The sequence below is a fragment of the Lutra lutra genome, chromosome 2 (assembly GCF_902655055.1).
Source record: "Lutra lutra chromosome 2, mLutLut1.2, whole genome shotgun sequence".
Classification (NCBI taxonomy): domain Eukaryota; kingdom Metazoa; phylum Chordata; class Mammalia; order Carnivora; family Mustelidae; genus Lutra; species Lutra lutra.
Genome location: NC_062279.1, coordinates 48,699,111 through 48,710,569, shown reverse-complemented (window position 1 = coordinate 48,710,569; position 11,459 = coordinate 48,699,111). Strand labels below are relative to the sequence as shown.

Below are 11,459 nucleotides of genomic sequence, written 5' to 3'. Positions count from 1 at the left end.
CAACTGCAGCATGGGCAGCAACACCAGCACTAGATATCTCTTGTTTGCCTTTCCAGGTTCGCTTTCCGTCCTTTCCCAACCTGCTCTGTGTCCTGGGAGGCTGACCCATATGGTCTACTTCAGTGATGTGCAGGAGCCTACAAGAGCTGATAATGTGCATATCCTCCTAACTTCCTGCTTGGTGACCCTAGGAGGAATATTTACACCTTGAAAATTGGCAAACACTACAAACAGGCATACACACACCTACCTCAGAGCTTGTTGTTAAATATTTATTTACCAGCACACCACTGGGGCTCTGTCAGTATATCAATAGATTCCTTTGACCTCTGACTTCTGGTTGGGTTTGGCCTTTGGGAGCCCCTGAAGGGATAAAAGGGCAGGAAGAGAGTGTGGTCCAAATCTTCATTCTTCTGGCTCCATCCCTAACAGGTTCCCACAGGTTGGCTGCAAACACTTCAGCTGCTGTCAGGCACCCTCTTTAAACGTCCATCCTCTCTGGAAACCAGTACTCCTTCCCCTCCTTCGGGAGTGTTCTGATCGGATGGGTGCTGGTGGTGCAGCTGGTGAGAGAGTTCACCTGAAGCAGAAGGGAGGAGATAGAAGTTTACTGAATACATTGCAAGGGAGCCGTGGGCAGGAGGGCAAAGGAAAGACCATATGCCATGAGGCAGTGGTGAGGGATTATATTTATATGGTGGAGTGGCCATATAGGGAAGTATGGAGTTTTCCCTTTTTTGGTAACTGTCTGTGCCTGGTTGTAAGCATCCCATTGGTTAGTTAGGGCCTATGGCTATTTGGAGGTGGGTCATTTAATGAGTCTCTCTGCATTCAGCTCAGTGGTCACTGTGGGCCCTTTTGCTTTGTTGAAGTTTCCATTGCTCAAGCCTATTGCCTAAAAGCGGTGTCCACAAGGCCTATGAGAGGTAATGGCTCCCCCAAACTCTACCTACACCAGTAGTCCCTTCATGATGCCGTTCTCTAACAATGCCCTTGAGTGCATGCCACTTCTTTCCTCCTATGACCCTGACCGGCACAAAACCTAATCACATTGAGTCAGGTAGGACTACTTACTTGCTTCCTGGGTGAATTTCCTTGTTCTTGCTTGGCCTCAACACCAGTGGTTTTCAGTCACTTTTTAGGCTTTCTTGGGGTATTTTCTTCAAGTGAAATCTTATCTGAAAACTCAACGTACACATTAGAGATTCTTGTCTTAGGTGGGGTAGGAGTCTGTCTGCTCCCTATCCTCCACCCTTCAGCTTTCTCTGCCATCATGAATATATATCGCTGGAACCTCCAAGGATCCAAGAAGCACAATTTTAATACCACATTTCTAGAAGACAGAGACCATGACTTGAGTTTCCCAGGGCACCTAGAGAGACGTGGGTAAACTACAGGCACAGTTTCAAGCTATCATTTACAGAGCACATACTTATGCCAAGCTCTCTTCTGAGTGCTTTCCATTGGTTCGTTCATGTAATCCTCCCAGCAACCCCGGTGAGGTGAGGGCCTCATTACTTACATTGTCTGAATGAGGCAACTAAAGCACAGTGTGGTAAAACTCACTTAGGAGCTCATGGCTGGTGTAGCTTGAGAGTTTAGCTACAGAACTGTGCTCTCAGGCACCCTGTATGCTCCCCCAAATATGCTTCTGATTAAATGAGAAGCATGTGGTTTCTTGTGTAAGAAAAACCTGGCCTGAGAAGCCAACTGAGGACTGTGCACTGGCCTGTGGGCTTCCTCGATGGCTTCACACAACCTCCATCTCTGACAGCTCAGTTATGGGGAGACAGCCCCTGACGCAGGAACACAGCGCTACTGCTCTGGAAATGTGGCTGATGAGGGATTGTATCCTCCTCTGGCAACACGTTTCTGTGGTGAAGTAATCAATGAAAAAAGTTTTTTTTGTTTGTTTGTTTTGTTCTGTTTTGTTTTTATAAAGCCTTTAAAACATTAGTTGTGGGCTCTGGCTGTCTTTTGCTCCAATCCAGATTCAGAAAGGCAGGTTCGAGCTTCCTAGGCTGCAGTGGGCCTGGGGCTGGTTTTTCCTGAGGAAGGGACGAGTTTGAGACCTTTGAACCACACCCCTTGGGGACTGAACTATCACCACCTGGGAAGTCTTGTTTCTGGGAGTTTCATAGCACCTTTAATCAGGAATGTTAAAACACACACACACACACAAAATAATATAAGCCAAGCATACCCCAGCACAATGTGGGGGTGGTGTAGAAGTCTTAAGTTTCTGATCTGCCATATGTTCGGGAGTGATGTCAAATGTTTTGAGAAACTTTATCCATTTCTCTCAATTAGGAGTTCTCAAAGATGTGAAGACATCAAGAATATCTGAAGAATACACAATCACCTGTTTGTCCTTCCCTCAGGTAGGAAAATAAGCTGTTATCAGGGTTTCGGGGAGAAGTCAGGGGGGTAAGACTTGGCTTTTAGTAAATGGCAGAAGTGAATGATTACTTCTCGTGAGGGATGAGAGCACATTCTCATATCCTAAGTATTTGGAATTCTAGAGCCTGTTCACTTCCTAACAGCAGGCCTGGCTATACAAAATGGAAATGAGGGGTCCATTGCTTAAAATTGTTCAGATTTTCCAGACAGCAACAGCAGAATTTTGAGGTGAGTGCGGGTCTGTCAGAGTGAGGAGGCCTGTGTGGACAGCCATGGAGCAGGCCCTGCCTGGGAGCCGTGACCCACATTTGAGTCCTGGGAAGATGGAGGACAAGCCTCCCATTCCACCAACGGATGCCCGAGAAAGCAATCGTGTGGGGAGTCACTTGAAAGACAGCTGAAGTCAAGCCACTGCTCCCAATATTCTCCTCCTTCATGCTTGTGCTGAGAACAAGAGTCCCGTGCTCTACCCACTGATCCAGTGTTCATGCCACTATTAGATGAGACCCACTTTCTGGAATAAAGAGGAAAGGATTGGTCTATGCCAGAGGATCGTCGCTTTTTTTTTTTTTTTTTTTTAATACGCTTTACTTTTTAGAGCAGTTTTAGGTTCACAGAAGAATTGAGAGGAAGGTACAGAGGTTGTCCATTTACCCCGGCCCCACACACGCAGAACCTCTGCGACCATCGATAGCCCTCAGCAGAGCTGTCCATGGGTTATAATCAATGACCCTACACTGACACATCATCGTCACCAAGACTCCACAGTACGTTAGTGCCGTATGTTCTATGGGTTTGGACGAATGAATAAGGTATGTACCCACCACACAGAATGGTTCCACTGCCCTAAAAATCCTCTGTGCTCTATTTATCCCTCCTTCCTTCTAATGGTCCTTCCCCTTTTCTTGGTGCCATGGACTGCTTCGTTGGTCTGGTGTCATCTTTGGGCATCTTACCCAAATAAGAATTTTTATACATAAAATACAATAATAATTAAAGGCTGAGGGAGCCCTACAGTAAATCGAGTGATGAACACATCACAAAACAAAATCATGTTGGCATTATTTTTCTTCTCTATTAGCACATGAAATTACTAGGTCTAGCAGCAAGTCCAACACCTATAATTTTAAAGGAGTGATGATAAGCATAAATGGTATTTTGAAATATCTGCCGCAACTGTAATGTGCAACGAAAACACTGGTGATGGAATTACAGCTACTGCTTACACTACTGTGGTTTTATCCATTTATTTTTGGCCCACATTCATAAGAGAAGGAAATGCTGGCTCTCAGAGAGAGGACAATGAAAATAAAGCTGTGACCGTGTTTTCCGCCCAGCTTCCATGCCCCATGCTGCTTCTTAAGCTCTCGCCTCTCAGCTCCCCATCCCCCTGCCAGAGTCAGCTCTGGGATGCTGGGGTTTGGCACTCCATGTTTCTCCCTGAAAGGTGACCCCTGTGACGCAGACATTGGCCAAGGAGCAATGAAAAGGAAGATCAGAAGGCTGGAGAAGAAAGCATGTGATAAGGGCTTGCTCGTTGCCTCTGTCAGCCTCAGACGAACAATGGCGTCCCACCCCGGCAGTAGCGGTGGTTGTTCGAGCCTCCAGTTGCTTCCGGAGTCAGCTTCAGGGTCTCCCCTCAGAAATACCTCCAGCCAGCAGTCTCTCCTTGGCTGCCCAAACAAAGCACCCACAGCTGAGTGGCTGAAAACACCAGAAATTCTTTCTCTTACAGCTGCGGGGACTAGAAGATGAACTTGTCCACAGGGCTGTTTTCTCTACAACAGCCCGAGGGGAGAATCCTTTCTTCCCTCCTCTGGTCTTGCCAGCAATCTTGGGCCTTCCTTGGTTCACAGGGACATCGCTCCAGCCACAGGGCTGTCTCCTTGTGTGTCTTCATGTTGTCTTCCCTCTGCGTCTCTGTCTCTGTGTCCACATCTTCCGTGTCTGTAGACAGTGCCATATTAGATTAGGGCCTTCTGCGTGACCGCATTTTAACTGGATTACCTCAGGAAGGACCCTGTTTCCCAAGGCCAGATTCAGGGGTCCTGGGGATTAGGACTTCCATATATTTTTTTGGAGGGGTACAATTAAATCTTTAATACTTCCCAGAGGTCTGGGTCCCAGTTCTGTGGAAAGCTTCCCCAAACTTCTATGTTCCTCAGTCCTGGGTTGGGAGCTGTCTCCTGCAGTTATTATTTTTGTGCTATCTAGTGTCTCCTTCTGTCTGTCCTCCAATACCTGATTAATCGGTTCTTCACATGACCTTCTCTCTGGTAAAATAACTGGTGTGGTTTCGTTTTCCTGACCAGGCCCTGCTGGCCTAGACCCCTGTATCTTTAATGTGGTCCCAAATGAAGAGGACCTGATGTCTTAAATAGATATCTGGAAATTATTTTAAGAGAGAAACAGGGATTCTAAGGATTTATAACTAACAAAACTCTGTGAGACATCTAAAGCTTTTGCACTTTTTTCCTTGTTTTAAACATCTCGGTTATTCTGTTATTGTGTTCTTGCAAGGGCTGCTTGAAAATGAAGGGGACCCATGAGTCTGTCTGTAGAGGCAGTGAGAAAGGAGACAGAGATGGGATGGTCTTGGATGGGGATCAACCCGGGGGCAGAGATGCGGCAACACTAAAGAGTGAGTGCAAGTGGTTGAGCCCCTGGGTCTGGGGTAGGATGGAAAAGGAGAACATGGTGGCTGGGCCTCAAAACTGGCTCTGGGAATCCCATGGGGGGGGAAGAAAAAACTTTGGTGCTCTTTAATTCAGTACTCCTGCTTCTAGGAATCTCTCCTAAGAAAATCAAACAAAGGAAGTCATGTCTGACCCCCTGAACTCTTTCCAGTCTGTCTGGCCTGTGGGTGTGGACATGAGTCCATTAAGGTTGATGTCCACAGTCCTCGGACTCCTTGGCCATCTCAAGCCCCTGCCTCAGAGTCCCGCATTCAGCTCTTAGAGTCCGCTGAAGTGTCTCACATGTGCTAAGTGTCTCACTTGTGCTACTTCCGTCCTGCTCCTGCCTGCTTGGGAAAGTCACGGGCGGGTGGCACTCTACTTCTGCACCATCTGCTCCACCCACGTGAAAAGGCTGCATCTGGGCCATTTTCCAGAGCATGGCAAGCTCTGCTGACATCCCTGCCTCCCTGACTTACAGCCACTGTGTTGTTCACACCTGAACCAGGAAGTGATAGTGCTTGACTCCTGGGTCTCATAAACCCTTCATCCGAAAGTCACTTCCTGTTCCTGTCTGTTCACCCTGTCTCTACAAAAGATGAGAACCAGAGCTTCTGGCCAGCTATGGGACAGACCCCACGTCTTCCATTTCTCTTGTCTTCCCCATCTCTTCTCCAACACCACCTCCCGAAGCCAACACAGGCCCACTCTCCACTGTGGGTTATGTCGTGCAGTGAGTCACCTGACAATTTGCCAGCACCTAGCCCTTGGTCTTCCTGTGGCATCTGGACTCTGAGTGCTAAACGATATCCTATAGCTTCCTGCAAGGTAGATGGAGCCAATAACAATTATGAAGACTCCATAACAACATAAAAAAGCACTTGTGATTTCATTTTAAATGATTTAAAAAAAAAAGTATACCTTATACATGACTGTGATCTCAGCTACCCCAAAATGGCAATTCCCAATTTGAGGAAGAGAAAAGAACCTCGAGTAATTGAAAACCAGTTCAGCCCAGAGTGTTGATAGCATGGATCCATTTTTTCCTTTACCGAGTGTTCCCTTAATTTATCTGTAATGTCATTTACTTAAGAAAAAAAAATAACGGTTATGAGCAAAAGATGTGAAACTGCTTGATCCTGCTTTGAGAGCCTCTTGGTACATATCTGAGCTCCAGGACAGGGGCTTGGCCTGACCAGACATATGGGGTTGACCGGATCTTCTCTCTGGGGGCGTTTCCAGCTTGGAATTCTAGAAGTGATCCAAAGAGCCTTCTTGTCTATAGTGGCAACATGCAACCCCAGGGCTTCGAGAGGGAAGAATCATAACACTAAATATGGAGTGTTGGGGACCAATCAGAACATGGACATTTGGAGAACTGCCTCCTTCAGAGCTGCCTCCATCACCCTGCAGTGTGGGGGCGAGAAGCGAAAGCAACTGGGTTGATGGTAAGAGACCGGATCTCTTTTGTTGGCACTGACACTTATTTGTTGTGTGAGTTTAGGGCTCCTTTTCTGTCAGCGAGGGACACCACTGATCCCCACTCGGGCTGCCACAGCCTCGCGCCGTGAAGAAATGAATCAGAAATGAATCAGCTTGCTCCTTCTGGTTTGCCTTCACATCTGGGTTTTTCTGTTTGGCTTCTTAATTCACTCTAGGCTTTTCCCCCTAGCTCTGTGGATTGCTCTCTGTAATGAAGATGGTGGATCATGGTGGACCATGGGGCAAGCATGGAGGGCCATGCTGGCCTGGCCTGGAGAATACCAAATCTCACCCACTTGGAGTCCGGTTCCTGAACTCATGGCCTCTGACTCCAGGAAGTCCTCCAGATACACATATTGATTGACTTTGATTCCCTATCACTTCCAGCGTGCTTGGCTTGGCATTTTGCCTCACCTGTCTCGCCCTGCCTGTTTGGAGCTCCATGCCTGCCTCTGAACTCTGTATCCCCTACCTTTTATAATTACCCTTTGGCTGCGAATTCTACACTGAGGGTGGGAGCAGGGAACAGATCTGGGAAATCCCCAGCTGCGCTCTCCATCACCCTCCTGGCCCAGGGACCCCAACAGGACCCATGGCTTATGGATGAGCCTCTCTGTTGCTCCCTCAGTGAAACAGGAAACATAACACCTGCTCTGTGTCTCTTAACTGAAATTCTGTACTCTTAAACTGGTTCATGGGTGCAAAGTTCTTTAACTACTTTGCAAGCAAGTACCAAATCTTGCTACTTTTTAAAGTAACTGCTAAAGTGCATTGGACACTGTGCCTTCAAGTAGAACGATTTCTGCAGGGACTCCCTCAGAGGACTCCACAGCAGGACATGAATCTCTTGCTGAGGGCAGGGGCTTGGAATGAGGGGGGCTGGATTCAAGACCTGGTTCTGCCTCATTCCAGGCGTGGGACTTAGGCCTCACGTTTCCTCATCTATAGAATGGGAATGACAGTAACATCTGACTAACAAGGCTGTTCCGAGGACCAAATGAGGTGCTGTGAAAGTGTTACCAAAAAAAAAAAAAAAAAAAAAAAAAGCAGTTACCTTAATTATTAGTGCCAAGCACCTGATTATTGTATTAATTACAGTGGAGCAAGGGTTAAAAGGACTTAGAAGACTTGGCCTTGCCCACAGAGATCTCAGGCACAGAAAGAAAATGACCTTGCTGACTGTGCAGGCAAGGGGTTCAAGTTAAGGGTTCACGCCAAAGAGTCCCCTCTGGAGGAACTGAATCAGGTGCTTCCCCCGACCCCCCAAGTAGAGACCTCGGGTCCTGCTTTTGGGCCTGAAATCCAGGCTGGGTCTCTGAGAAGAGCCTCTGCGGCAAACACGCAGGTATGAAGCCCAAGAAGCCGGCTCCACCAGCCCCTGCTAACCAACCACAACCCGTCTAGCACTAGGAGCTCCTGGGAGAAGTCACCGCTTCCCGGCTCTCCACCCTGGACCCGGGGCAGCGCGCACCGCCTGGCGCCTCGCGGGGCTGGACTGGGCGCCCCTGCACCTGCCCGGCCCCGTGGGAGGGGGACGCGGGGCCAGTAGGCGCCGGCCGGGCGGCCCCTGGCCCGCTGAAGTCCCAGCAAACCGCAGGGAGGGGAGAAGGGGCTGCCAGCAGCCCCGCCCTGGAGTCTGCCGCGGGAGATGAGAACGAGCAGCTGTGGAATCTCGGGGACGGTGCCCTGGCCTCGTTTCAACGACTCGATTTCCTGAGCTCCTCGCGACCGCCTGAACTTGTTTGCTCACCTGTAATAAATAGATTGTTAAAATTCCATGAAAAAGATAGTAAAGAACTTGCTAATTATTCAATAAATAGTAGCTGTTGTTGTCCCCGTCATCGTCAGCAGCACTGCTGCATCATCTGTGAAGGCTGAGTCAGCCCTTGCTTCACGCTGCGCCAACCGCAGGGCCTCCGCCTGTCCGAGGCTCTTTAGCGCCACCGTCTGGGAGGGGACTGCCATAGCCTCGCTGCCTCGGGGAACCCGGAACCTGCGAGCCAGGCAGGGATGGGAGCTGGAGTGGGCTTTCAGGTCACAGTTCCCGCGAAGTTCTTCCCCCTTCCCGCCACCCCCCTGCCTTCGCACCCTATGCTCCTCGTGGATCCATCCAAGAGCTGGATTTCTGCAGATTTCCTTGTCTCCACGAGGACTGCAGGCACTCGCTGGCCCCCAAACTAGACCACCTACCTGGCTGTCCCCTCCTGCGTCTCAAGGAGTCCCAAGAAGAGACCCCTTCCTGGGGCAATAGGAACTTGGTGGGGGCATTTTTATCACCCAAAGGGGATCCCTATTGGCATTTAATGGGGTTGGAGTGATGCTAGACACCCTGGAAAGTGTGGGCCAGTTTTGCACACAAAGAATTGTCTTGCATGACTTTCAAACGTCTTGTAGGACATTCATGTAAGCGAAAGGACATTTACTACTAATTACCTGAGCTACGATCTAACTGTGTTTTACGGAAAACAAAGCTTTTTTTCTGTAAGACTTTTTAATTTTTTTGGTATTTTATTATTGGGGTACGGATACACAACATAAAATTTCCCCTTTTAACTATTTTTAAGGGCTCAGTTCCATGACATTAAGTACCTTCACAGTGTTGTACAATAGTCACTACTATTTCCAAGACTTTTTCATTACCCCAAACAGAGACTGTACCCCTTAAGCAATAGCTCCACATTTCCCCTTCCCTCAGCACTTTATAACCTCAAATGTACTTTCTGTCTCAGTGAACTTGTCTATTCTAAGGGCCCCAGATAAATGGAATCATATAATGTCTGCTCTCTGCTTCATTAAAAACTTTACCAAGAGTCTCTCCTCTTACTGGGAAACTGCCATCATCAGTGACAAAGCCATGAGTGGTGTTTGAATCATCAATACAATTTACACGTGTCAGTTTGCTGCATTCAACATGGCTGCAAGCACCTGACATTTCAATGTTTCCTGACATCATTATGTCCGCATATTCACATCTTGAAATACATATTATATTACACTTTACTCTCCTTTTTATTCCCAAGTTAAGGCATTATTTTAAAAATATTTATTTATTTATGTTTTTATTTAAAGATTTTATTTACATATATGAGAGAGAGAGAGAGCACAAACAGGGGGAGGGACTGGCAAAGGGAGAAGGAGAAGCAGGCTCCACTGAGTAGGGAGCCCAATGCAGGGCTCTATCCCAGGACTCTGGGATCATGACCCGAGCCAAAGGAAGACGCTTAACCAACTGAGCCACCCAGGCATCCCATCACATCTTGAAATACATATTATTTTATTACACTTTTCATTCCTTTTCATTCCCAAATTAAGGCCTTATTTCTATTTATTTATTTATTTATTTATTTATTTATTTCAAGATTTTCTATTTGACAGAGATAGAGAGCACAAGCAGGGAAAGCAGCAGAGGGAGAGAGAGAAGCAGGCTCCCCACTGAGCACAGAGCCAGACCTGAGGCTTGATCCCAGGACTCTGACATCATGACCTGAGCCAAAGGCAGATGTTTAATGGACTGAGCCACACAGGCACGCCTAGGCCTTTCTTTCTTTCTTTCTTTCTTTCTTTTTTTTTTTAACTATGTGTTGGTAGTGTAAATAAGCTCTTAATTTCATCTTAGGTTAGCAAAGGGTACATTATAAAACATTTATTACAAAAACGCGTGTTGGGCCCAGTGAGGCTGAGAATCAGGGATTTCTCTCTTGCAGTTGCTGACAGAAGACCAGGTATGAGGGAACAGATCTCTGAAAGTGAACTGTGCTATTGACCAGCCCTGAGTACTGCCTATGCTTATAACCTCATGCAGCCAGCCCACCCCTCAAACTGGAAATCCTCAAATCACCAAGCCCGGTGTCTCCTGGGTCACTGTTACAGACTGCTGTGGTCTGGCCAGTGCAGCTAGGCAGGGAATTTCACTTCTGTCCTCAACACTAGCCATTGCAATTACTACCATTCTGGAGTTAAGGATGGGCACAGACAGCTGAAACAAATTGCAATCTGACCGTAGCTAGGCTACGGTAAAGCTGGATTTTCAGCATTCAACAAAATGATTAATTCCAGTGTAAGTCCTGGGCTTCTCATGAGTGGGAATTTGGGGCTGCGCTGTGTTCATATCCTTGTTTCAGACTGATCTCCATCTAGTTGGGAGCATCCAGATATCAGATTTCTTCTAAATAAAAAGGCCCAAAAAAGTATAGATACTGTTTCCTAGCCAACTGTTCCTTTAATATTCACACTTCTTTAGATCAGCCCCAAAGTCTTTTTTGAGAGTGTGTAATATCACAAGAGTTGAAATGGGCTAAAATGTGTTGCTAAAATCAATTCTAGGGGCACCTGGGTGGCTCAGTCAGTTAAGTGCCTTTAGCTCAGGTCATGATCCCAGAGTCCCAGGATCAAGCCCTGCACCGGGCTCCCTGCACAGCGGAGAGTCTGCTTCTCCCTCTCTCTCCACTCCTCACCTGGCTTGAGTTGGCTTCTCCCTCTGCTCCTTACCCTGCTTTGGTCCCTCTCAAATAAATATATAAAATCTTAAAAAGAAATGAATTCAATTCTAGAAATTGTAATTATATAAATAATGATGTATACATGTATCTCTGCGAAGTGGAGCCTCGGAGTTTGTGCCCTGTGGTACTGTGAGAAGGGACACCTGAATGACGTTACATTTCCTCCCTGTTCTGGGATTCCTTTACTCAAGGGCTTTCTAGCTCTTCACTTGGAGCTGACGCCACACAAACGAATAAGATCCTTGGCCTCAGGGAGTTGGAAGGCTTACACAAAAGACTGACACACAAAACGTGGCAATGCAGTGTGATGGATGTTTTCTCAGAAGAGGGAGGGAGCAGTCTCCCTGACTCGGAAAAGGACATCTGGGCAGGCTACTCAGAGTGGGGAGCCTAGGGTGCTTTA

At 47.4% G+C, this 11,459-nt stretch overlaps 1 long non-coding RNA gene across 1 annotated transcript; it reads right to left on the bottom strand.

Annotated features, from left to right (window-relative positions):
* Window positions 1-306: 306 nt before the first annotated feature.
* LOC125092898 (uncharacterized) lies at window positions 307-8,424 on the bottom strand. The gene is made up of 5 exons (XR_007125096.1): window positions 8,308-8,424; window positions 5,997-6,162; window positions 4,050-4,347; window positions 1,075-1,185; window positions 307-580 (listed from the first exon to the last, which is right to left on the bottom strand). It is a non-coding gene; the product is annotated as an uncharacterized LOC125092898 (long non-coding RNA).
* Window positions 8,425-11,459: the final 3,035 nt, after the last annotated feature.